At 50.8% G+C, this 13,775-nt stretch overlaps 1 pseudogene; it reads right to left on the reverse strand.

The window, feature by feature from the left end:
- Positions 1 to 13,173: 13,173 nt before the first annotated feature.
- Positions 13,174 to 13,266, reverse strand: LOC131813322 (U6 spliceosomal RNA; annotated as a pseudogene).
- Positions 13,267 to 13,775: the final 509 nt, after the last annotated feature.

Raw genomic sequence — 13,775 nt, forward strand, 5'->3', positions numbered from 1 at the left:
GGAAATGGTCATAGGCATAGAGTGCCATGCTAGGCCAAGCACGCTGCTGCAGGGTTGTGACTGTGTCTGCTTAGTTCGGCATAGCAAGGTGAATCCCGGGCGTAAACTCGGAGACCGGGAGAGCAAGTCCCAAGAGGCAACAGCTCTCCCGCGGCTCTTCTTCCCTCCCGCGCAGAGTGAACACCCAAAGCCTTTCTGAGGAAGCAGCAGCGAAGTGCGGTTCGTGCCATGTGAAAACCTCTGCGAAAGCATAGCAGTCGCTGGGAAATTAGAGTCGGATCTGAGAGCTGCTGTTGCTGCTTGCTTTAGCCTAGTATTTGCAGAACGATGGGAGAAACCCGCATGGAGCGAAAGCCTCTTTGCCCTGGCATCCCCTCTGGGAAAGCACAGCATTCTTTGGGAAATCAGAGTCCGGTCTGAGGGATGCTCCTGTTTGCTTGAGCTGGTCTCCTCAGCACGGTGTAATAAACCCATATGGAGCGAAATCCTCTATGCCTGGGCATCCCTGCTGCATGGGAGAGAAGCGCGATTGCACCTGTGGAAAGAGCCTTAAGGAAAGGGAAATGTTTTTCACTCTGCTCCGCAGGAGCATATCTGTGGAAAGTGCAGCAAGCTGCCGGAGAGAAGAGCAGGAGGCGTTGGACTTCTGGTCTGGAAAAGATTGCGAAGCAGGAGAGCCGGCAATACAAGTATCCCCGGCTCCCAGTGCAGAGAGACAGAAGCCTGGCTGCTAAGGAGACAGGAAGGGATGCGTAGGGCAGGGCGCGTGCTCCACTCTTAGGAAGGAATCTGGGCAGAAAGCATGCCTGTCCTGAGCCTCTGGGCCCAAGGAGACAGCAGCTCCTTGGCCAGCTGTCCCTGGGGCAGACATGCGCTAGCCTCCAGGCGCCTACTCTGAACTCGCCGAATCAGCTCTCTGAAATAATGCGGAGTCAGATGCCGTCTTCCTCCATGATGGGGAAGCTCGGAGGAAGCATGGTGTTTAAGGGGAAGGAGTGGGCACAGTCCCCCAAAGCTCCCTAATCTGCGCACTGGCCTAGTGCAGGGATCCTGTCGCCTCCTCTCTCCTGTGGTGAAGGCACTGGCCTAGACCCGGAGTCTGCCTGATAGCCGGAGCAAATGGCAAAGCCTAACCTACCACAGAAGATGGTCATAGGCATAGAGTGCCATGCTAGGCCAAGCACGCTGCTGCAGGGTTGTGACTGTGTCTGCTTAGTTCCGCATAGCAAGGTGAATCCCGGGCGTAACCTCGGAGCCCGGGAAAGCAAGTCCCAAGAGGCACCAGCTCTCCCGCGGCTCTTCTTCGCTGCCGCGCAGAGTGAACACCCAAAGCCTTTCTGAGGAAGCAGCAGCGAAGTGCGGTTCGTGCCAAGCTGAAAACCTCTGCGTAAGCATAGTATTCCCTGGGAAATCAGAGTCGGATCTGAGGGCTGCTGTTGCTGCTTGCTTTAGACTCGTATTCGCAGCACGATGGGAGAAACCCGCTTAGAGCGAAAGCCTCTTTGCCCTGGCATCCCCTCTGGGAAAGCACACCATTATTTCGGAAATCAGAGTCCGGTCTGAGTTATGCTCCTGTTTGCGTGAGCTGGTCTCCTCAGCATGGTGTAATAAACCCGCAGTGAGCGAAATCCTCTATGCCTGGGCATCCCCTCTGCCTGAGAGAGAAGCGCCGTTGCGCCTCTGGAAAGAGCATTAAAGAAAAGGGACACGTTTTTCAGGGCGGTCCCAAGGAGTAGTCTGTGGTAGGTGCAGCACGCTGCTCGGGGAGAAGAGCAAGTGCTGTTGGCCATGGTCTCGAAAAGGTGGCGAAGCAGGAGACCGGCCCTGGAAGGCACAGCGCCCGGAGGAAATACAAATGTCACCCACTCCCAGTGCAGAGAGACAGAAGCCTAGCTGCGAAGGAGACAGGAGAGGATGAGTAGGGCAGGGCATGTGCTCCACTCTTGGGAAGGAGTCTGGGCGGAGAGCATGCCTGTCCTTAACTCTGGGCCCAAGGAGACAGCAGTTCCTTGGCCACCCGTCCCTGGGGCAGACATGCGCTAGCCACCAGGCGCCTACTCTGAACTCGCAGAAACAGCTCCCTGAAATAACGGGGAGTCAGATGCCATCTTCCTCCAGGATGTGGAAGCTCGGAGGAGGCACGAGGTTTAAGGGGAAGGAGTGGGCACAGTCCCACAAACTCTCTAATCTGTGCACGGGCCGTGTGTAGGGATCCTGTCGCCTCCTCTCTCCTGTGGTGAAGGCACTGGCCTAGACCCCTAGGTTGCCTGAGAGCCGGAGCAAAAGCCAAAGCCTAACCTACCCCAGGAAATGGTCATAGGCATAGAGTGCCATGCTAGGCCAAGCACGCTGCTGCAGGGTTGTGACTGTGTCTGCTTAGTTCGGCATAGCAAGGTGAATCCCGGGCGTAAACTCGGAGACCGGGAGAGCAAGTCCCAAGAGGCAACAGCTCTCCCGCGGCTCTTCTTCCCTCCCGCGCAGAGTGAACACCCAAAGCCTTTCTGAGGAAGCAGCAGCGAAGTGCGGTTCGTGCCATGTGAAAACCTCTGCGAAAGCATAGCAGTCGCTGGGAAATTAGAGTCGGATCTGAGAGCTGCTGTTGCTGCTTGCTTTAGCCTAGTATTTGCAGAACGATGGGAGAAACCCGCATGGAGCGAAAGCCTCTTTGCCCTGGCATCCCCTCTGGGAAAGCACAGCATTCTTTGGGAAATCAGAGTCCGGTCTGAGGGATGCTCCTGTTTGCTTGAGCTGGCCTCCTCAGCACGGTGTAATAAACCCATATGGAGCGAAATCCTCTATGCCTGGGCATCCCTGCTGCATGGGAGAGAAGCGCGATTGCACCTGTGGAAAGAGCCTTAAGGAAAGGGAAATGTTTTTCACTCTGCTCCGCAGGAGCATATCTGTGGAAAGTGCAGCAAGCTGCCGGAGAGAAGAGCAGGAGCCGTTGGACTTCTGGTCTGGAAAAGATTGCGAAGCAGGAGAGCCGGCAATACAAGTATCCCCGGCTCCCAGTGCAGAGAGACAGAAGCCTGGCTGCTAAGGAGACAGGAAGGGATGCGTAGGGCAGGGCGCGTGCTCCACTCTTAGGAAGGAATCTGGGCAGAAAGCATGCCTGTCCTGAGCCTCTGGGCCCAAGGAGACAGCAGCTCCTTGGCCAGCTGTCCCTGGGGCAGACATGCGCTAGCCTCCAGGCGCCTACTCTGAACTCGCCGAATCAGCTCTCTGAAATAATGCGGAGTCAGATGCCGTCTTCCTCCATGATGGGGAAGCTCGGAGGAAGCATGGTGTTTAAGGGGAAGGAGTGGGCACAGTCCCCCAAAGCTCCCTAATCTGCGCACGGGCCTAGTGCAGGGATCCTGTCGCCTCCTCTCTCCTGTGGTGAAGGCACTGGCCTAGACCCGGAGTCTGCCTGATAGCCGGAGCAAATGGCAAAGCCTAACCTACCACAGAAGATGGTCATAGGCATAGAGTGCCATGCTAGGCCAAGCACGCTGCTGCAGGGTTGTGACTGTGTCTGCTTAGTTCCGCATAGCAAGGTGAATCCCGGGCGTAACCTCGGAGCCCGGGAAAGCAAGTCCCAAGAGGCACCAGCTCTCCCGCGGCTCTTCTTCGCTGCCGCGCAGAGTGAACACCCAAAGCCTTTCTGAGGAAGCAGCAGCGAAGTGCGGTTCGTGCCAAGCTGAAAACCTCTGCGTAAGCATAGTATTCCCTGGGAAATCAGAGTCGGATCTGAGGGCTGCTGTTGCTGCTTGCTTTAGACTCGTATTCGCAGCACGATGGGAGAAACCCGCTTAGAGCGAAAGCCTCTTTGCCCTGGCATCCCCTCTGGGAAAGCACACCATTATTTCGGAAATCAGAGTCCGGTCTGAGTTATGCTCCTGTTTGCGTGAGCTGGTCTCCTCAGCACGGTGTAATAAACCCGCAGGGAGCGAAATCCTCTATGCCTGGGCATCCCCTCTGCCTGAGAGAGAAGCGCCGTTGCGCCTCTGGAAAGAGCATTAAAGAAAAGGGACACGTTTTTCAGGGCGGTCCCAAGGAGTAGTCTGTGGTAGGTGCAGCACGCTGCTCGGGGAGAAGAGCAAGTGCTGTTGGCCATGGTCTCGAAAAGGTGGCGAAGCAGGAGACCGGCCCTGGAAGGCACAGCGCCCGGAGGAAATACAAATGTCACCCACTCCCAGTGCAGAGAGACAGAAGCCTAGCTGCGAAGGAGACAGGAGAGGATGAGTAGGGCAGGGCATGTGCTCCACTCTTGGGAAGGAGTCTGGGCGGAGAGCATGCCTGTCCTTAACTCTGGGCCCAAGGAGACAGCAGTTCCTTGGCCACCCGTCCCTGGGGCAGACATGCGCTAGCCACCAGGCGCCTACTCTGAACTCGCAGAAACAGCTCCCTGAAATAACGGGGAGTCAGATGCCATCTTCCTCCAGGATGTGGAAGCTCGGAGGAGGCACGAGGTTTAAGGGGAAGGAGTGGGCACAGTCCCACAAACTCTCTAATCTGTGCACGGGCCGTGTGTAGGGATCCTGTCGCCTCCTCTCTCCTGTGGTGAAGGCACTGGCCTAGACCCCTAGGTTGCCTGAGAGCCGGAGCAAAAGCCAAAGCCTAACCTACCCCAGGAAATGGTCATAGGCATAGAGTGCCATGCTAGGCCAAGCACGCTGCTGCAGGGTTGTGACTGTGTCTGCTTAGTTCGGCATAGCAAGGTGAATCCCGGGCGTAAACTCGGAGACCGGGAGAGCAAGTCCCAAGAGGCAACAGCTCTCCCGCGGCTCTTCTTCCCTCCCGCGCAGAGTGAACACCCAAAGCCTTTCTGAGGAAGCAGCAGCGAAGTGCGGTTCGTGCCATGTGAAAACCTCTGCGAAAGCATAGCAGTCGCTGGGAAATTAGAGTCGGATCTGAGAGCTGCTGTTGCTGCTTGCTTTAGCCTAGTATTTGCAGAACGATGGGAGAAACCCGCATGGAGCGAAAGCCTCTTTGCCCTGGCATCCCCTCTGGGAAAGCACAGCATTCTTTGGGAAATCAGAGTCCGGTCTGAGGGATGCTCCTGTTTGCTTGAGCTGGTCTCCTCAGCACGGTGTAATAAACCCATATGGAGCGAAATCCTCTATGCCTGGGCATCCCTGCTGCATGGGAGAGAAGCGCGATTGCACCTGTGGAAAGAGCCTTAAGGAAAGGGAAATGTTTTTCACTCTGCTCCGCAGGAGCATATCTGTGGAAAGTGCAGCAAGCTGCCGGAGAGAAGAGCAGGAGCCGTTGGACTTCTGGTCTGGAAAAGATTGCGAAGCAGGAGAGCCGGCAATACAAGTATCCCCGGCTCCCAGTGCAGAGAGACAGAAGCCTGGCTGCTAAGGAGACAGGAAGGGATGCGTAGGGCAGGGCGCGTGCTCCACTCTTAGGAAGGAATCTGGGCAGAAAGCATGCCTGTCCTGAGCCTCTGGGCCCAAGGAGACAGCAGCTCCTTGGCCAGCTGTCCCTGGGGCAGACATGCGCTAGCCTCCAGGCGCCTACTCTGAACTCGCCGAATCAGCTCTCTGAAATAATGCGGAGTCAGATGCCGTCTTCCTCCATGATGGGGAAGCTCGGAGGAAGCATGGTGTTTAAGGGGAAGGAGTGGGCACAGTCCCCCAAAGCTCCCTAATCTGCGCACGGGCCTAGTGCAGGGATCCTGTCGCCTCCTCTCTCCTGTGGTGAAGGCACTGGCCTAGACCCGGAGTCTGCCTGATAGCCGGAGCAAATGGCAAAGCCTAACCTACCACAGAAGATGGTCATAGGCATAGAGTGCCATGCTAGGCCAAGCACGCTGCTGCAGGGTTGTGACTGTGTCTGCTTAGTTCCGCATAGCAAGGTGAATCCCGGGCGTAACCTCGGAGCCCGGGAAAGCAAGTCCCAAGAGGCACCAGCTCTCCCGCGGCTCTTCTTCGCTGCCGCGCAGAGTGAACACCCAAAGCCTTTCTGAGGAAGCAGCAGCGAAGTGCGGTTCGTGCCAAGCTGAAAACCTCTGCGTAAGCATAGTATTCCCTGGGAAATCAGAGTCGGATCTGAGGGCTGCTGTTGCTGCTTGCTTTAGACTCGTATTCGCAGCACGATGGGAGAAACCCGCATAGAGCGAAAGCCTCTTTGCCCTGGCATCCCCTCTGGGAAAGCACACCATTATTTCGGAAATCAGAGTCCGGTCTGAGTTATGCTCCTGTTTGCGTGAGCTGGTCTCCTCAGCACGGTGTAATAAACCCGCAGGGAGCGAAATCCTCTATGCCTGGGCATCCCCTCTGCCTGAGAGAGAAGCGCCGTTGCGCCTCTGGAAAGAGCATTAAAGAAAAGGGACACGTTTTTCAGGGCGGTCCCAAGGAGTAGTCTGTGGTAGGTGCAGCACGCTGCTCGGGGAGAAGAGCAAGTGCTGTTGGCCATGGTCTCGAAAAGGTGGCGAAGCAGGAGACCGGCCCTGGAAGGCACAGCGCCCGGAGGAAATACAAATGTCACCCACTCCCAGTGCAGAGAGACAGAAGCCTAGCTGCGAAGGAGACAGGAGAGGATGAGTAGGGCAGGGCATGTGCTCCACTCTTGGGAAGGAGTCTGGGCGGAGAGCATGCCTGTCCTTAACTCTGGGCCCAAGGAGACAGCAGTTCCTTGGCCACCCGTCCCTGGGGCAGACATGCGCTAGCCACCAGGCGCCTACTCTGAACTCGCAGAAACAGCTCCCTGAAATAACGGGGAGTCAGATGCCATCTTCCTCCAGGATGTGGAAGCTCGGAGGAGGCACGAGGTTTAAGGGGAAGGAGTGGGCACAGTCCCACAAACTCTCTAATCTGTGCACGGGCCGTGTGTAGGGATCCTGTCGCCTCCTCTCTCCTGTGGTGAAGGCACTGGCCTAGACCCCTAGGTTGCCTGAGAGCCGGAGCAAAAGCCAAAGCCTAACCTACCCCAGGAAATGGTCATAGGCATAGAGTGCCATGCTAGGCCAAGCACGCTGCTGCAGGGTTGTGACTGTGTCTGCTTAGTTCGGCATAGCAAGGTGAATCCCGGGCGTAAACTCGGAGACCGGGAGAGCAAGTCCCAAGAGGCAACAGCTCTCCCGCGGCTCTTCTTCCCTCCCGCGCAGAGTGAACACCCAAAGCCTTTCTGAGGAAGCAGCAGCGAAGTGCAGTTCGTGCCATGTGAAAACCTCTGCGAAAGCATAGCAGTCGCTGGGAAATTAGAGTCGGATCTGAGAGCTGCTGTTGCTGCTTGCTTTAGCCTGGTAATTGCAGCATGATGGGAGAACCCGCATAGAGCGAAAGCCTCTTTGCCCTGGCATCCCCTCTGGGATAGCACAGCATTCTTTGGGAAATCAGGGTCCGTTCTGAGGGATGCTCCTGTTTGCTTGAGCTGGTCTCCTCAGTACGGTGTAATAAACCCGCATGGAGCGAAATCCTCTATGCCTGGGCATCCTCTCTGCCTGGGAGAGAAGCACGGTTGCGCCTGTGGAAAGAGCCTTAAGGAAGGGAACACGTTTTTCACAGCAGTCCTCAGTAGCCTGTCTTTGGAAGTTGCAGCACACTGCCCGTGGAGAAGAGCAGGAGCCTTTCGCCTTCTGGTCTGGAAACGGTTGCGAAGCAGGAGAGCCGGGCCTGGCATGCACAGTGGCCGGTGGAAATACAAGTATCACCCGCTCCCAGTGCAGAGAGACAGAAGCCTGGCTGCTATGGAGACAGGAGGGGATGAGTAGGGCAGGGCTCGTGCTCCACTCTTAGGAAGGAGTCTGGGCGGAAAGCATGCCTCTCCTGAACTCTGGGCCCAAGGAGATAGCAGCTCCTTGGCCACCTGTCCCTGGGCCAGACATGCGCTAGCCACCAGGTTCCTACGCTGAACTCGCAAAAACATCTCCCTGAAATAACGGGGAGTCAGATGCCGTCTTCCTCCAGGATGTGGAAGCCTGGAGGAGGCACGGGGTTTAAGGCGAAGGAGTGGGCACAGTCCCCCAAAGCTCCGTATTCAGTGCACGGGCTGTGTGCAGGGATCCTGTCACCTCTTCTTTCCTGTGTGGAAAGCACTGGCCTACTCCGAGAATCCGCCTGAGCGCGTGTGTAAAAGGCCAAGCGATGCCTACACTGGGAGATGATAGTGTGCATAGAGTGCCATCCTAGTCTACGCACGCTACTGCAGGGTTCTGGCTGTGTCTGTTTAGTACGGCCTGTCAGGGTGAAACCAGGACGCGAACATTGAGCCCAGGAAAGCAAGGCCCAAGAGGCACTAGCTCTCCCGCAGCTCTTCTTCCCTGTCGCGACTGAAGCCTTGCTGAGGATGCAGCAGCAAAGTGCTGCTCGTTCCAAGACAAAGCCTCTGCGAAAGCACAGCATTCGCTGAGAAATGTTCTGCGGGCTTCTGTTTCTTGCTGAGCCCAGTCTCCTGGTGGGAGAAACCCGCAAACAGCGAAAGCCTCTTTGCCTGGGCATCTCCGCTGGGAAAGCACTGGCCTAGTCCGAGAATCCGCCTGAGCAACAGAGTAAAGGGCCAAGCCTTACGTACCCGAGGACATGGTCATAGGCATAGAGTGCCATGCTAGGCCAAGCACGCTGCTGCAGGGTTCTGACTGTGTCTGCTTAGTTCGACATAGCAAGGTGAACCCCCGGCGTGAACTTAGATCCCGGGAAAGGAAGTCCCAAGAGGCAACAGCTCTCCCATGGCTGTTGTTCCCTGCCGCGTCTGAGCGAACACACTGCAGTAGCGTGCGTAGCCTAGGATGGCACTCTATGCACAGTACCATCGCTCGGTGTAGGCAACGCTTGGCCTTTGGCACTGGACCTCAGGCGGATTCGCGGACAAGGCCAGTGCCTTCCCCACAGGAGAGGAGAGGAGACAGGATCCCTGAACACCGCCCGTTCACTGAAATGGGGAGCTTTGGGGCATTGTCCCCACTCCTACCACGCAAACTTCCTGCCACTGTAAACGCTGTCACATGTTGGAGGAAGATGGCATCTGACTGCCCGTTTCTCGAGGGAGCTGTTTCTGTGAGTTCCGGGTATGGCGCCTGGTAGCTAGCCCAACTCTGCCCTATGGACAGGTGGTGAAGGAGATGCTGTCCCCTTGGGACCAGAGGCACAGGACAGGCCTGCCTTCTGCCCACACTCCTTCCTCAGAGTGGAGCACGCGTCCCTGCCCTAGTCGTCCCCTCATGTCTCCTTAGCAGCCAGGCTTCCATCTCTCTGCACAGGGAGCGGGTGACACTTGTCTTGCCACCGCCCTGCTGTTCCTGCCATGGCAGGCTACCCTGCTTCCCGTCCTTTTCCCGACCACAAGGCCAACGGCTCCTTCTCTTCTCTGGGGGCGGCGAGCTGCGCCTTCCCCAGACTTGCTCCTGGGGAGTGCAGTGACAGACGTGTGCCACCACGCTTCTCTCTCAGATCTCAAATACACAACATAACCCTACACCTAAAGGAGTTGGAGAAAGAACAACAAGGAAAGCCTAAACCCAGCAGGCGAAGAGGAATAATAAAGATCAGAGCAGAAATCAATGAAATAGAAGCAAACAAACAAAAACCACAAAACAACAACAACAACAAAAAAAACAATAGAACAAATCAACGAAATTAGGAAACTGGTTCTTTGAAAGAATTAATAAGATGGATAAACCCCTTTCCAGACTTATCAAAAAGAAAACAGAAAGAACCCAAATAAATAAAATCATGAATGAAAGAGGAGAGATCACAACCAACACCAAAGAAATACAAACAATTATAAGAACATACTATGAGCAACTCTACGCCAACAAATTCAACAATCTGTAAGAAATGGATACATTCCTAGAGACATATAAACTACCACAACTGAACCAGGAAGAAATAGAAAACCTGAGCAGACCCATAACCAGTACGGAGATTGAAACAGTCATCAACAATCTCCAAACAAACAAAAGCCCCGGGCCAGATGGCTTCCCAGGGGAATTCTACCAAACATTTAAAGAAGAATTAATTCCTATTCTCATGATACTGTTCCAAAAAAATAGAAATGGAAGGAAAACTCCCAAACTCTTTTTTTTCTGAGGCCAGCATCACCTTGATTCCAAAACCAGACAAGGATCCCATCAAAAAAGAGAACTACAGACCAATATCCTTGTTGAACACAGATGCGAAAATTCTCACCAAAATACTAGCCAATAAGATTCAACAGTACATTAAAAGGATTATTCACCACGACCAACTGGGATTTATTCCAGGGCTACAAGGTTGGTTCAACATCTGCAAATCAATCAATGTGATACAACACATCAATAAAAGAAAGAACAAGAACCCTATGACACTCTCCATAGATGCTGAAAAAGCATTTGGCAAAGTGCAGTATCCCTTCCTGATTAAAACTCTTCAAAGTGGGGCCACCTGGGTGGCTCAGTGGGTTGAGCCTCTACCTTCGGCTCAGGTCATGATCCCAGGGGCCTGGGATCGAGTCCTGCATTGGGCTTTCTGCTCAGCAGGGAGCCTGCTTCTCCTCATCTCTCTCTCTGTCTGTCTCTCTGCCTATTTGTGATCTCTCTCTCTGTCAAATAAATAAATTAAATCTTAAAAAAAAACTCTTCAAAGTGTAGCGATAGAGGGCACATATTATCAATATTATCAAAGCCATCTATGAAAAACCCACTGCAAATATCATTCTCAATGGAGAAAAACTGAATTCTTTTCCGCTGAGGTCAGGAACACGGCAGGGATGTCCGTTATCACCACTGCTATTCAACATTGTACTCGAAGTCCTAGCCTCAGCAATCAGACAACAAAAAGAAATTAAAGCCATCCAAATTTTGCCAAATTGGCAGAAGAGAAGTCAAACTATCCCTGTTTGCAGATGATATGATACTGTATGTGGAAAACTTAAAGGACTCCACTCCAAATCTGCTATAACTTGTATAGAAATTCTGTAAAGTGTCAGGATATAAATCAATGAACAGAAATTGGTTGCATTTTTTTTTATACCAACAAGACTGAAGAAATAGAAATTAAGGAGTGAATCCCATTTACAACTGCACGCAAAACCCTAAGATACCTAGGAATAAACCTAACAAAGAATCTATACTCAGAAAACTCTAAAGTACTCATGAAAGAAATTGAAGAAGACACAAAGAAATGGAAAAATGTTCCATGCTCCTGTATTGGAAGAACAAATATTGTGAAAATGTCTATGCTACCTAAAGCAATCTACACATTTAATGCAATCCCTATCAAAATCCCATCCATTGTTTTCAAAGAAATGGGACAAATCATCCTAAAATATATATGGAGCCAGAAAATACCTCGAAGAGCCAGAGGAATATTGAAAAAGAAAGCCAAAGTTGTTGGCATCACAATTCCAGACTTCAAGCTCTATTACAAAGTTGTCATCATCAAGATAGTAGGGAACTGTCCCCAAAACAGACATAGATCAATGGAACAGAATAGAGAGCCCAGAAATACACCCTCAACTCTATGGTCAACTAATCTTCAACAAAGCAGGAAGGAATGTCCTATGGAAAAAAGACAGCCTCTTCAACAAATGGTGTTGGGAAAATTGAACAGCCACACGCAGAAAAATGAAATTGGACCATTTCCTTACACCACACATGAAAATAGACTGGAAATGGATGAAGAAGCATAATGTGAGAAAGGAATCCATCAAAATCCTTGAGGAGAGAACAGGTAGCAACCTCTTTGACCTCAGCAGCAGCAACTTCTTCCTAGGAACATCGCCAAAGGCAAGGGAAGCAAGGGCAAGAATGAACTACTGGGATTTCATCAGATCAAAAAGCTTTTGCACAGCAAAGGAAACAGTTAACAAAGCCAAAAGATGACTGTCAGAAGTTATCTGGGAGAAGATCTTTGCAAATGACATACGAGATAAAGGGCCAGTATCTATCCAAAATCTATAAAGAGCTTATCAAACTCAACACCCTAAGAACAAATAATCCAATCAAGAAATGGGCAGAGGACATGAACAGACATTTCTGCAAAGAATACATCCAAATGGCCAACAGACACATGAAAAAATGCTCCACATCACTCGGCATCAGGGAAATACAAATCAAAACCAGAATGAGATACCACCTCACACCTTTCAGAATGGCTAAAACGAACAAGTCAGTCAATGACAGATGCTGGCGAGGATGTGGAGAAAGGGCAACCCTCCTACACTGTACGTGGGAATGCAAGCTGGTGCAACCACTCTGGAAAACAGCATGGAGGTGCCTCAAAAAGCTGAAAATAGAAGTACCCTATGACCCAGTGATTGTAGTACTGGGTATATACCCTAAAGATACAAACGTGGCATTCTGAAGGGGCACATGCACCCAAATGTTTATAGCAGCAATGTCCACAATAGTTAAACTATGGAAAGAACCTAAATGTCCTTCAACGGATCAATCAATAAATAAGATGTGGTATATATGTAAAATGGGATACTGTGCAGCCATCAAAAAAATGAAATCCTGCTATTTGTGATGACATGGATGGAACTAGAGGGTATTATGCTTGGCGAAATAAATCAATCTGAGAAAGACAACTATCATATGATCTCCCTGATATGATGAAGTGGAGATGCAACATAGGCGGTTTCGGGCGTACGAAAAGAAAAATAAAAGAAGATGGGATTGGGAGGGAGACAAACCATAAAAGACTGAATCTCACAAAACAGAATGAGGGTTGCTGGGGGGAGGTGTGTTGGGAGAGGATGGTGGGGGTATGGACATTGGGGAGAGCAGGTGCTATGGTGAGTGATGGTGACTGCGGTGAAATGTGTAAACCTGGTGATTCACAGACCTGTACCCCTAGGGATAAAAACACATTATATGTTTATAAAAAAATTTTAAAAAATAATTTTAAAAATCCATTAAAGAAAAAACACATATTGCAAGCCCAAGCCCAGAGCTAATCTCATATTCAATCAAAAAAGTTTGAAAGTTTTCCCCTTAAAGATCAGAAAAAAGACAAGTGTGTCCACTTTCACTACTCTCATTTGACATAGTACTGGATGTCCTAGCCAGAGAAACAAGGAACACAAAGAAATAAAAGACTCCAAAAAAAAAAAGGAAGAAGTAAAATTTTCTTTTTTTGGATAACATGAACTTACATGTAAAAAAATCCTAAAAACTTCACAAAAAATTTTGAATAAACAAATTTAATAAAGCTGCCAAATACAAGATCAATATATAAAAGACAGGAATTTTGTTTTGTTCCTTTTTTTAAAAATAGTTTTTCCTGTCATCCTTGCTCAGTGATCACGCTAATCTTCTCTGCATCATTCCAATTTTAGTATATGTGCTGCCAAAGTAAGCACAAGACAGGAGCATTTTAACACTCTAATGATGAACTATCTGAAAAAATAAAGAGAACAATCTAATTCACAATAGCATCAAAAATAACAAAATACTTAGGAAAAGATTTAACTAAGAAGATGAAAGATCTGTACCCCATAAACTATGACATTGATAAAGAATTTGAAGGAGACATAAATGGAAGGATAGCTCATATTTATGAATGGTAAGAATTAACATTGTTAAAATGTCCATACTACCGAAAACCATCTGTAAATTCAATTCCTATCAAAAATCCAATGTTAGGGGCGCCTGGGTGGCTCAGTGGGTTAAGCCGCTGCCTTCGGCTCAGGTCATGATCCCAGGGTCCTGGGATCGAGCCCTGCATCAGGCTCTCAGCTCAGCACGAAGCTGCTACCTCTTCTCTCTCTGCCTGCCTCTCTGCCTGCTTGTCATCTCTCTCTGTCAAATAAATAAATAAATAATCTTTTTAAAAAATCCAATATTTTTTTTTACAGAAGTAAAGAATCCT

This window comes from Mustela lutreola, chromosome 12 (assembly GCF_030435805.1).
Source record: "Mustela lutreola isolate mMusLut2 chromosome 12, mMusLut2.pri, whole genome shotgun sequence".
NCBI classification, from domain to species: domain Eukaryota; kingdom Metazoa; phylum Chordata; class Mammalia; order Carnivora; family Mustelidae; genus Mustela; species Mustela lutreola.